This window comes from Marmota flaviventris, chromosome 3 (assembly GCF_047511675.1).
Source record: "Marmota flaviventris isolate mMarFla1 chromosome 3, mMarFla1.hap1, whole genome shotgun sequence".
In the NCBI taxonomy this organism is placed as follows: domain Eukaryota; kingdom Metazoa; phylum Chordata; class Mammalia; order Rodentia; family Sciuridae; genus Marmota; species Marmota flaviventris.
Genome location: NC_092500.1, coordinates 130,665,803 through 130,678,442, shown reverse-complemented (window position 1 = coordinate 130,678,442; position 12,640 = coordinate 130,665,803). Strand labels below are relative to the sequence as shown.

Sequence of the window (12,640 nt, the reverse complement as noted above, 5' to 3'; positions counted from 1 at the left end):
AAGTTTGGGAAATTTTCTGATACTATTTCATTGAAAACTTGTGCATTCCTTTGGTTTAAATCTCTGCCTTCATTTGTCCTGATAAGTCTTTAGTTTGGTCTTTTCACGTTATCTCATATTTATTGTAAATTCTACTCACATATCTTATAACATCTTCTCTGCATGGTGAGCTTTATTTTCAAAATTATATATTTTGTCTTCATGGCCAGAATGGATATTTTAATATTTTAATATCTTTCTTAACCTGAAACAGAAATGCAAACCTGAAGCTGAGTTTGGAAACCTTAGGAGACATAATACCCCAAACCAAATGGTCATTATGAGAGTGGACCAGGGATGACAGCCTCACATTTTAGGGAGAGGACCCTCAGAGCCACTGGGAATGCATGGGAGTTTTCAGTAATCACTCACCCCAGAGGAGAGACATTACAATATGTGGAATAGGATTGAGCTAATTTGAACAAAGGTTTTAAAAAATGAGAATATGGGTATAGTCCACATTACTGGGAGCTGTGAGATCCTCACATGAGTGTGTCCAGGGACTTGAGAAAAGTTTTGAGTTCGACTCTCCCCCAGTTTCTATTATCCAGCAGAGACCAAAGTAAAAGTAAGTGACATGTTCCACTGGGGAAGCCACAGTTTTGCGTTCCCAAGTGGCATCTTGTCACCTTCTTCAGATGCTAAAATTAAAGGCCTACAGAGAGGTGAGTTAAAGACCTCCTTTCCTTAAAACGGTGCAGGATCAGCACAGGTCTCCTGACTCCCCATGCTACCTTCCTAGGTAAGTGCTTTTCTATTGCTAAGATGTAGCACCAGTTTGTGAGTGGGCTTCTGTGATTGTGATGAATAATTAAAATAGTCAAATTGTATGTTAGGTTCTTTGGTAGTTCTGATTTATGTCCTCAGCTCTACCCACACTCAACATCTCAGAGGACTGTTTTCTCTAGATTTCAAAGGGAAATTTTCTTCTTACTACAGTTAGCCCTTTACTTTGGTGACTTAGAAATGATTATCTCAAGTAATTCATTTCAGGTTCTCATTGATTTCTCAGATGCAGTGAGTTTAGTGTATGGCTCTATCAGATCTCAAAGTTCATATTACTAAGTTGTCTTGCTATCTTCTGCTATAATCTTACTAGCTCATATTAATATTCACCAAGGAAAATAATTTTATTTTACACTCTTGACTTTCATTCTCTTGTCTCCATAAATCAGTTCAAAATATTTTTTCAGCATTTAGTTGTACTACCTGAGATAATGAGAGAGAAAGTTATACACACTGAAGTACTTTTCAATTAATCAGAATGAAATGATGTTCTCTGTGCAGATCATTGACTTATACAGGGAGTTGAGCCTCACATTCCTACAAAACATCAAATAGCATTGTCTTATGCTGATATATTTTGTCTCAGTTTTCACCTCACAAAAGTAAACCCATCATGCTCTAGGAAACATCAAAAAATATAGATCTGATACAGCCGTACGTTAAACTCACTTCCATCTGAGAAATAGATGAGAACCTGAAGTGAATTACTTGAGATAATCATTTCTTATTAAAAAAAAAAAAAACTAACAATATTCATGAATCACCAAAGTGAAGGGCTAAATCCGGTGCCAGGGGTTTCAAGCTGGAGCAGGGACCAGGGGCTGCAGTTGTTTACTATTAAAACCAAGTGGTTAGAGTAGCAATTGCCCCTTCCTGGCTTCCAAAGTTCCCATGGTGTCCCCTCAACAGGACATCAGGTAGAACGGAGATGTTAGTGGGGAAGTCATGGTGAACTTATCTGGATGAAACAAAAACCAAATATTCCCTTTCTGTAGGTAATGCACATCACTAAATGAAAACATGCATCCCAGTGGTTACACAACACGTGTGACTGTGTTAACCTTGCACCCGAGAAAACAGATATGTCCCCCATCCCTGCAGCCTGTGTCTCTCCACACAGCTCTGGCAGCCCAAGCTGGTGTTGGGCTCCACTGATAGCCTCCTCCTCATCCACTTTCTCCTCATCCAATTTCTTCCAATCCACACTGGGGAAGGAGAGGAAATGTTTACACAGTGCCAGATAACCCCTCCTTTTCTCACCTCCCACTTTACTTCTGAATTTCCACAAATGTGTTTGGGAGACTGAGGCAGGAGGATTGCAAGTTGGAGGCCAGCCTCAGCAACTTAGCAAGGCCCAAAGCAACTCAGTGAGACCCTGTGTCTAAATAAAATATAAAAAGGAATGGGGAAAGGGTTCTGTGGTAAAGTGGTTCTGGATTCAAACCCTGGTATGAGAATTTTAAAAAAGACTAATTCACCGATTTAGTATGCATAACCTTACTATGGATCACAAAAGCAGATATCATTCACTGTCCACATTACACAAAGTGTGCTCACCCTTGGCTGGAAAAATTCATGTTGGAAGAACTACTTTTCTTCATCATAGCAAGGGAAAAAATATGCATAAGTACAACTCTGTGTGCCTGAATATAATTAGTGTTTTGATTCTTTCTTTCATTAGAGAAACAAACATCAATTAAGATCACCAATTCCCTCAATGTTAACTCCACACGTTTGTCAAATCACAATTGTCCCTTTTTCCTCCTCGTATTTCTTTTCATTCACATTTTCATATATTTATTTTTTCAATATTATTTTATTTGCCTCTGAATGATAAGCCCTTAGTGAGCGTAGGTAATCAGGAATCAGAGTACAGGAGAGAGCTCAGGTGGAAAACAGATCTCAGTTACATACCAGTTCTTTTTCTGTGGGCCTTGCAACCTCGAACTAGTGGCCTCTTTCAGCCTCATTGGAAGGCTTCAGAGATTAGCCTGGTTCCTGCATGAAGATGATCTGCAAATGTATGAAGCATGCCACGGGGAAAAATTAGAGTAACAGCTACCTTCTTTGTGCACATACATTACATGTATATATTAACTCTTAGTAGCCATAGTGAGGCTCTGAAGATATTAGTGTTATTTTCCCCTCATTACATAAGGAAACAAAGACCCAGATAAATAAAGTCAGTGAATTGCAGAGGAAATAGGTGGAGAAAATCATGATTTGAGTGACAGTTAGGCCGCAGGTCTTGGGCAATAGCACTTAGCCAATGGTATTTCTGACAGAACAGTGACATCATGTTAAAGTGGCACACAGGTATCACAGCAATTGCTACAGACAGCTGGAGATTGGAATGCCAACCCCCATCCAGCATCTGTCTAGCTTAGAAATGCAGCTGAATGCCAGGTGGCCATGTGTTTTGACCTATGGTGATAGAGCATTAACCAAAGAATTCAGGATGCTGGATTGAACCCCAAAAGGTCAACCTCTGGAGGAGACCCAAGCCATCACCTTCCTTCTGGGGTAGCATGTGGAGATTCTAGCTGCACTTCTGGGAATGCTGTGGGGACTCTCAAGGACATGGGTCCCAAAGTCGGGAGGAGACTGCTATTTCTAATGACTCCTGAAATGTCTACTTTAACCAAAGAAGAAGGCATTGGGTGGATTTCTTTTTGCCTTCTTCAATATTAGCTACAAATTCTGTATACTAGATGATATTCACATATTGGAGTTTTGTGTTTGTTTGTTTGTTTGTTTTTTGAGGTGAAATCTTGCTGTGTTATAGAGGCTTGTCTTGAACTCCTGAGCTCAAGTGATCCTCCTGCCTCAGTCTCCTGAGTAGCTGGATCCACAGCTCTGCCGTGCTGTGTTCTGCTCAAAGAGTCAGATTAGTGCTGAGACTACAATGCTGTCTGTCTTTTAATTGATTTTTTAAAAAATAAATGACAGCAGAATGCTTTACAATTCTTATTACACATATACAGAACAATTTCTCATATCTCTGGTTGTATATAATGTATGTAGACTACAATTCGTGTCTTCATACATGGACTTTGGATTGGTGGAATGTGGTGTCTGACTTTTGAGTAATTTATTCTAACTTCAATTCAACAGACTGTGAAACCATCAAAGATGTGGGCAAAACTGTCACTATCTATGAAGAAAGAAAGTGTGAGTGTCTGCATCTGGATCTTGTGTGACCTGGACAGTATTTACCCTAGGGACAGTTGAGATCATTAAAGAAAAAACAGCCACAAATGTCTTCCACAAAGTGTTGGAAATCCTTGGCTGCCCTAAGGAATCAAGCACATGTTTGGAAGTAGCCAGCAAGGTGAACTTGGCGTCTGCAGAAGGGTGTGCCACAGAACCCAATGGAAAGAATCTTGCATGCCAGCCTTGTGCGCTCTTGGGCAGAGAGCCCACCTGTGTTCACCCTAACACAGCACTGCACCCACTCTGATAGGAGGAGCTCAGGCTAACCACTCATGCAACTGGCTAATTTTGAAAATCCAGAGGGCAAATCAAAAGCTATTGTTAAACTGCCCATGACTGGACCTTACACCCCAGTGAAGGCTGAATCTTGTGTTCTGATGATGGCCCCCCCCCCCCCCACTATGTATTTCACATAAGCCCTGCATTTTTTCTTTTTAGGCCTTTTGGTCTTCTTTTCACTTTGGCTCTTGAACCCTTTCTCAATGCCAGGCACCCGAGCCATATTAACGTTAAAATGTGGTTAAAGGTTCTTTCCATGGTAAAGGGTTCTTTCCTTCTGAGCAGTTTGGGTAGCCTTCGTGGTGATCAGGAGCACCTGGTGAGGGCCTTTCCATCTCCATTTAAGCTTGTCTCCTTTGCAGGTCTTGACTAAAACCCACTACCAGGCTGGATATGAATTGTGAACTCCAGAGCAGGTGTCAGGGCAGCAGCTCATCATGGTTAAACCAGCCAACAAACCAAAAAATAGATCAAGTGCACCTGTGCAGGAGGTGAGGCACACCTGTAGGTCTCAAGTTGACTAAGAAGACACTTGTGACTTAGACAGAGCTTTCTGTGTTATTTATTAGGCATTTCTATGTATTCTTGTAACCTCCATGTCTATAATGTTACAGTGACCCCTTCTATTTAAGTGGGGTCACTATTCGTGCTGAAGTCAGCTTTATATTCTGTCTGTCGGTTCTGTAGTAATGGCTTATTGTCTCAACCTTACTCAGGTTGGTTTATTAGTAGTAGTGCTTCTTCCAAACACCAAGAGGTGACAGTTACAAAGTTGTACAGAGAAAATACAAAATGAAGTAAACATGAGCAAAAACATATTCAGTTTGTATAAGAACTTGCACCAAAAGCATATTTTTTATCCCAAACTTTACTTAGTGATGTATTATATCCCTGTTTGAGATCACAGTCAACTTTACAACAACAACAACAACAACAAAATCTGTTTTGAACATTTTAAGTGTGCTTCATTCTAGCCAGTCTATACACACAGAAATATATATATATATATATATATATATATATATATATATATATATATATATATATATATATATATATTATTGGTTGTTCAAAACATTACAAAGCTCTTGACATATCATATTTCATACATTAGATTCAAGTGGGTTATGAACTCCCATTTTTACCCCAAATACAGATTGCAGAATCACATCGGTTACACATCCACATTTTTACATGATGCCTTATTAGTGACTGTTGTATTCTGCTACTTTTCCTATCCTCTATTATCCCCCTCCCCTCCCCTGCCATCTTCTCTCTCTACCCCATCTACTCTAATTCATTTCTCTCCTTGTTTCTTGTCTCATTCCCCTCACAACCTCTTATATGTAATTTTGTATAACAATGAGGGTCTTGTTCCATTTCCATGCAATTAACTTAGATTACCTTTATCCAATTACAACGTATTAAATGACATAATACCAACCAAATTGATTTTCTCTGTATAAATCTGAAGGTGACGATCGCTACAGACAATTTCATTTTGGAGAACTCCAAATTGGTACAAATGTTCTAAGCTCCACATTTTAAAAGGCTTGTACACTTGAGCACCATGAGTATATCTTATATACAGAGAATCCAGTAATGATTCAGGTCACAATTACACAGATGCCCGTATTAAGTTTATTAACTAAGTTTAAATTCTCCCTCTGCCTCTTTTTTGTGAGTATGCGTGTGTGTGGAGAAATTTCTTTTTTTATATATTTTTAAAATTTTATGATTGATTTAATAATAAATGACAGTAGAATGCATCACAATTCATATTACATGTATGCAGCACAAATTCTCATCTCTCTGGTTGTATACACAGTATGTTCACACCAATTCGTGTCTTCGTACATGGACTTTGGATAATGATGTCCATCACATTCCACCATCCTTGTTCCTCTCTGCCTCTTGGTGACCACGTCCAGACGTCCTTTTCTCTGTCATACTCTTCCACCAAGAAGGTCAGCCTCACCTCAAGCCCCAAGGAATGGAGTCAGTCATCTATGGACTGAGATTTCTGCAGCTGTGAGCTATAGGGGGTCTACAGCAGGCACCTGGAAATGGAAGCCTCTTTCTCCAGAAGACCACAAGACTCTGCCTTCGGCAGAGACACAACAGGCAGTTGGCAGCACCTGCAGGGGTGAATTCAGCCACAATAAGAGATTGAGCCAGGAAAGCCCCCTCCTGCCTGTCGACCAAGGACACATGTGGACCTCCTGGGACTACCAAGCTGGGAAACGCCTTTAGCCCACTGAGCAGCAATAACCAGAAACAAATGGGAGCCCAGACAGTACCAGGTAAATCAAGCAGATCAAAATAATACCATTATATAATTATGGCTGAAATTTAAGTTGTTATTGAAACTGTAATTCACAAAATTAGGCCAGGAATGCAAACAAGGTAAATGTCTCAATCACTGAGCCCCATCCCCAGCCCTATTTTTGTATTTTATTTAGAGACAGGGTCTCAATGACTTGCTTACCACCTCGCTTTTGCAGAGGCTGTGTTTGAACTCAGAATCCTCCTGCCTCAGCCTCCCACAGGAAGTCAAGTAAAAAGATGTAAAGGACACATGTCCATCTTTACAGGAGAAATGTTTCTCAAATAATGTATGTTGAAAATAAAAAGATGAAAAAAATATTTTATATACTTTTTTCAGTTGCAGACAGAAACAAGATCTTTATTTATTTGTTTATTTTTATGTGGTGCTGAAGATCGAACCCAGAGCATCAAGCATCATGCAAGGCAAGTGCTCTACCACTGAGCCACAACCCCAGCCCTGAAAAAATATTTTTTAAGAAACTAAATTTAAAGTTTTCTATTAAAACTTAGAGCCTGGCAAGGTGGCCCACACCTATAATCCCAGCAGCTAGGGAGGCTGAGGCAGGAGGATCACGAGTTCAAATCCAGCTTCTGCAAAATGAGGTGCTAAGCAACTCAGTGAGACCCTGTCTCTAATAAAACACAAAAATAGGGCTGGGGATGGGGGCTCAGTGGTCAAGTGCCCCTGGGTTCAATCCCCAGCCCCCAAAAAACAAACAAACAAAATTTATACAAGACTGACACAATTCTCAGATGTATACATAAGAGTTGTTTATTTAACCACCTATGAAGTAATTATTGAAAAGACTTTAGGGCTGGGGCTTAGTGATAGAGCACTTGCCTTGCATGTGTGAGGCACCAGGTTCAATTCTTAGCACCACATATAAATAAATAAATAAGTCCATCAACAACTTAAAAATTAACTTAAAAAAATAAAAATAAGAAAAGACTTTAAAAGGGGCACAGAACCTAATCCCTAAATAATAAAACCTTACTGACACAAGAAATTATCTTGACAGATAAAAACAGATCAATATTTTAAAGTGCCCTTATCTCTAAACATAGAGAATTAGCATATTAAAGGTTAATCTTACTTTACTTACTTGAGTAACTTTGTGCTGATTATATGCAGCTCAATCACATACATGAACCTTATGAGATTTACCGTCCATAAACCTCTTGCAACTTATGTAGACATTCTACATTTGGTTCACATACCTAGTTTTGTCCTCTCTTTCATCTTGGAATTCAGTGTGAGAAGATCACTTTACCATTCAGAAATGGGATCTCTCCGCTCCCAATCTGTAGGTTGACTTTAATTCTTTTGGAAAATACCAAGGGTTGTAGAGCTGGTCACATGGCTGCTCCTTTCCTAGGCTTTTGAGGAACCTCCGTAGTGATTTCCGTAATGGTCGTACATATTTCAAATCCCATCAGCAGTGGGTAATTCATTCCCCCTGCACCCTTGCCAGGTATTTGTTTTCACTTAGAATCTTGATCCCTCCTAGCAGGAACGAGATGAAATCTCAATGTAGTTTTGACTTGCGTTTTCCTGATTGCTAAACTTGTGAATATTTTTTCATGTATTGCTGACCGTTTGAATTTCTTCTTTTTGAGAAACGTCCAATTAGTCCATTGGCCCCATTGATGGGTTGGATTTTTTTTCTGGACCTTTGGATTCTGGATTTTGACCTTCTGTTGGAAGATTAACTTGCAAAGGATTTTATTCCTTTTGGTAGGTTTCCTGAGCTGCCCAGAAGGTTTTAAATGAGAGCCATCCCATTGATGAAGACGTGGTATTTTTTTTTTTTTTTCTGAATGTTAGAAGTCTTCCTGGGGAAGTCATTGCCCATACCGACATGATAGAATGTTGACCTTATGCTTTCAAAGTGTCCTGGTCTCATTCCTGGGTCTTTGATCCACTTGGAGTTGACTTTAATGCAAAGTGACAGATGGGGACCAGTTGCCAGTGAAGTCTAGTTTTCTGTCCTTTTTCTCCAAGCTGTGGTTTGGGAACCTTTGTCAATCACTGAGGACTGTATTTGTCCCTAAGTCTTCTACTCTAGGACTTTGGTCCCTGTCGGCTCCTAGGCCAGTCACATGCTATTTTGGTTCCTCTGTGGTGCAGTTTGAAGACCCATGTTTTGAGGCTGTCTGCATTGCTCTTTCTGCTGAGAACTGTTTGGGCTATTGGGGGTCTTTTATTTTTCATACAAATTCTAGGATTGCTTTGTTACTGTGAGTGAGTTCACTGGTTATAACTGTTGATTTTTAAATTAGCTTTTCAATTTCAATCACATCTTGAAAACCTTAGCTGGGATTTGCAAATCCTGGACACAAAACTCACACTACTTCAGGGGGCGGGGACCCGGGAGGAGGGTGCCCCCATGCACTGCAGGGAGAGGACCCTCAGAGCCACTGCGAACACACAGGAGGTTCAAGGAATCTCCCCCTCCACAGTAGGGACATCACACGCCATTTCATCCTAAGACCAAATCAGGGACATTGGTACTGGGTCAGTGGGACCTGGTTGGCCAGTTGTCATTACTCCTCCAGATAGAATATATCTCCAGGGAATGCAGAGAAAATTTGGTCACTGATCTCCCCAGGTGGCTCTAACCCAGCAGAGCATAAAGTGAAGCCGAGACACAGGTTGGAATGTGCCACCAGGGACTCCATCTTCACTTCTCCTCAGTGGCCTCTTGTCACCTTTCTGCGGGCCCTGAAATTGCAGGGCTGCAGAGAGATGAACTAAACACGTCCTTTACTTAAAGCCACGTAGGTTCTTCTCATGTCACACAGTCCCCCCTGTGTCTGTCTGGGTAAGTGCTGTTGTGCCCTGTGAATGCACAAGGAGTGGGGAGGGGGCTTCTATGAAGTGACTGGGAGGGGACAAATTGGGTCCGCCAGACTTTGGTGGCCCCAGGATAGCAACCCTGCAGTAACAGGCATTCACAGAGGACTGTTTTCTTTAGAATACAAATAGAATGTCTGTTCTCAGTATATTTAATTTGAACATTGCGGGTACCAGGGATTGAACTCAGGGGCCCTCAGCCCTTGAGCCCCATCCCCAGCCCTTTTTGTATTTTATTTAGAGACAGGATCTCACTGAGCTGTTTAGGGCCTCACTGTTGCTGAGGCTGGCTTTGAACACGTGATCCTCCTGCTTCAGCCTCCCAAGCCACTGGAATTACAGGGGTGTACCACCACCTTGCCTGGATGGTATATTTAAATTTGATAACTCAGAAATAATTCATTGCTTTTTAACCCTAAGGAATAATTTCTTATTATTTTCTGAATTTAAAGACTTTGCTTGACTTGTACTCATATGTTACCAAGGATTTATGTTATCTAAGGATTTTTAAAATAAACCTTATTGATGCAGGTCATCAGGTAAGTGATAAGTCTCGGTTTCAGATTTTAAAAACATGCTCAGCTTTTTTTTTATCTCATCTTCAGAACCCAAACAGAATGGTTATGTGACTTCTATAGCTCAAAAAATTGCAAATATGATCTCAGATTCTTTAGAAGGAAATAGCACTGTTTGTTTAAAACCCTATCTCAGCTTGGTGTGGTGGTGCAGGCTGGTTATCCCAGCAGCTCAGGAGGGTGAGGCAGGAGGAACACAAGTTGGAGGCCAGCCTCATCAACTTGGTGAGGCTCTAAGCAACTCACCGAGACCCTGTCTCTAAATAAAATACAAAAAGGTCTGGGAACGGGGCTCAGGGGTTAAGCATCCCTGGGTTCAATCCCTGGTATGAACACACACACACAGAAATTCTCACCAAGGGCAGAGGGTAACCTGGCAGCCTTACATCCCTGAAAAGGAGCTACCCCGATTTTTACCCCTACCCTAGTTCATCAGCAATAGCCACCATCCGTGGACCCAAGCCCTCTCCAGGGTTTTGCTCCCCCTATCCCTGGGGTTCCCTTATTCCAGAACAGCTCTGCACACAGCCCTGACATCTGCCTGGCGATGGCCCTGCCCTCGCTGAAGAACCCACCATTTCTCCCCAGTTCTCTTCCTAGTTTTCCTCCTTGACTTGCACCATAAGGTAGAGCTCGGAGCCCACAGTCCCAAAGCCTCCTGCTCCTCTACCCTGTTCCGGGGACCTCCTCACTGGACAAAAGGGAGCCATGCACTCGCACTCGTGAACTAAGCAGGACCTGTCTCACCTCCCACATTCATTTCATTTTGCAAACCTATCCCCATTGTATTCACCAATAGGATTCTAGGCTTATGGTAAGTGCTACCTCATGCATGTTTTTTACTGGTCCTTTTTAGTTACACAGGACAGCAGACTCTGTTGTGATATCTTCATCCAAGCATGGCATGTATCTTATTCTAATTAGGACCCTAGTCCTGTGGACGTACACAGCAGTGAGATTTGAGGGGGAATCAGGGGCATTTACCAGGGATGAAATTCAGGGGCACACAACTCCTGAGCCCTGTCCCCAGCCCTATTTTGTATTTTATTTAGAGACAGAGTTTCACCAAGTTGCTCAGGGCCTCACTTTTGTGGAGACTGGCTTTGAACTCATGATCCTCCTGCCTCAGCCTCCTGAGCCACTGGGATTTCAGATGCACTGTGGTGTATTCACATATGTTCAGGAAAGTTCTGTCACATCCATTCCACTACCTGTTGTCCATTTTTGGCTTAGTATACAGCAGGTGATGAGACTGAGGATGATGGTGACAGTGAGTTAGCTAATAATGACCAAATGAAATACTATTTATTTCCCTGAAGTATATTTTATTGATATTAATAGCCCCTCCCTAAGGTCAGAAGCACCCGAACCTGCACTGGGGTCTGCTGAGGGGTGTCTTCCTTCCAAGCCACTCTCCATTTCTCTCCTCACCAACTGCGTTATGGTCCCTGATCTGAACAGGTCCTTTTGATTACATCATGCATCAGAGGATGGCCGTGATTTTGGGAACTGCACACCTGTGCAACATCTAGAGTGACTGCATCCCTGATGCAGGTAATTAAAGATGTCCCAACGGTGTAATGTCTCTTTGGAAGACTCCCCGGCCTTTGCCTTCAGATATAGCAAGTGAATGCTCAGATTTCTCTTTGATATTTTTTAAAAATATTTTTTGTAGTTGTGGATGGACAGAGGCCTTTACTTTATGTGGTGCTGATGAATGAACCCAGAGCCTCCCACATGCAAGGCGAGCGCTCTGCCACTGAGCCCCAGCCCGGCCCCCTCTTTGACATTGATTACTCCACATATGTTTGGCTTTTCCTGATCTGCCCACCTAATCTGTCACTCCTCTTCCCCACTGTGGCCTCTCTCAATGTGAGCTGTTTCAGAAATCCGTGTCACTTTCCCTGGGCTCCATGTCCTTACAGACAGAATTTCAGGTCTCTTGAGAGTATCTGGCTTGCCCTTGTGTGTAAATGCAGATATTTTTGCATGTGACCATTGGCCACCCAAGCATCAGGTCAGCGTTGACACTGCTAAGACAGACCTTACTTGAGGAGTGTCCCCAGCTCATCCTGCTGAGGGGAGAGAGCCTCTGTCCTGTCTCCTGGTCTACAGGACAGGCTAGGTGGGCAGGTTTGTCAGGAGGCGGGGCTGGGAGAGGTCACAACCAGAATGTGGCTCTTGGCTTCTTTCTCTGAAGTGCTCGTAGCCACCAAAATTCCTTTCATAAAAATAACATATCACAGACATAGCTGTATTCCATCCTTTATAAGACATTAGAAAATCTAAATCATATATATGTGTATCTATGCACACACACATACACATTAGTATCAGGACTTCAACCCAGGGGGGCTTATCCACTGAGCCACATCCCAGCCCATCTTGTATTTTTCTTTAGAGACAGGGCCTTGCTGAGTTTCTTATATCCTTGCTAAGTTGCTGAGGCTGGCCTCCAATTTGCTATCCTCCTCCCTCAACCTCCTGAGCCACTGGAACGACGCGTGTGCATCACTGTGACTGCCCTGTGTGTATGTTTCAGTGATAGAGTTGTGATTGATCTAAA

General features: G+C 42.0%; 1 long non-coding RNA gene across 3 annotated transcripts in view; it reads left to right on the top strand.

Annotated features, from left to right (window-relative positions):
* The window catches only part of LOC139705251 (uncharacterized), a 41,264-nt gene that overhangs the window by 18,528 nt on the left and 10,096 nt on the right, over positions 1 to 12,640 (top strand). For 2 of the 3 annotated variants that reach the window (XR_011707153.1, XR_011707152.1), the window contains exons 2-4: positions 3,940 to 3,996; positions 4,680 to 4,808; positions 6,146 to 6,620. This is a non-coding gene — a long non-coding RNA (uncharacterized lncRNA). The remainder of the gene's footprint in view (positions 1 to 3,939; positions 3,997 to 4,679; positions 4,809 to 6,145; positions 6,621 to 12,640) is intronic. The other variant, XR_011707154.1, reaches the window with a different exon arrangement.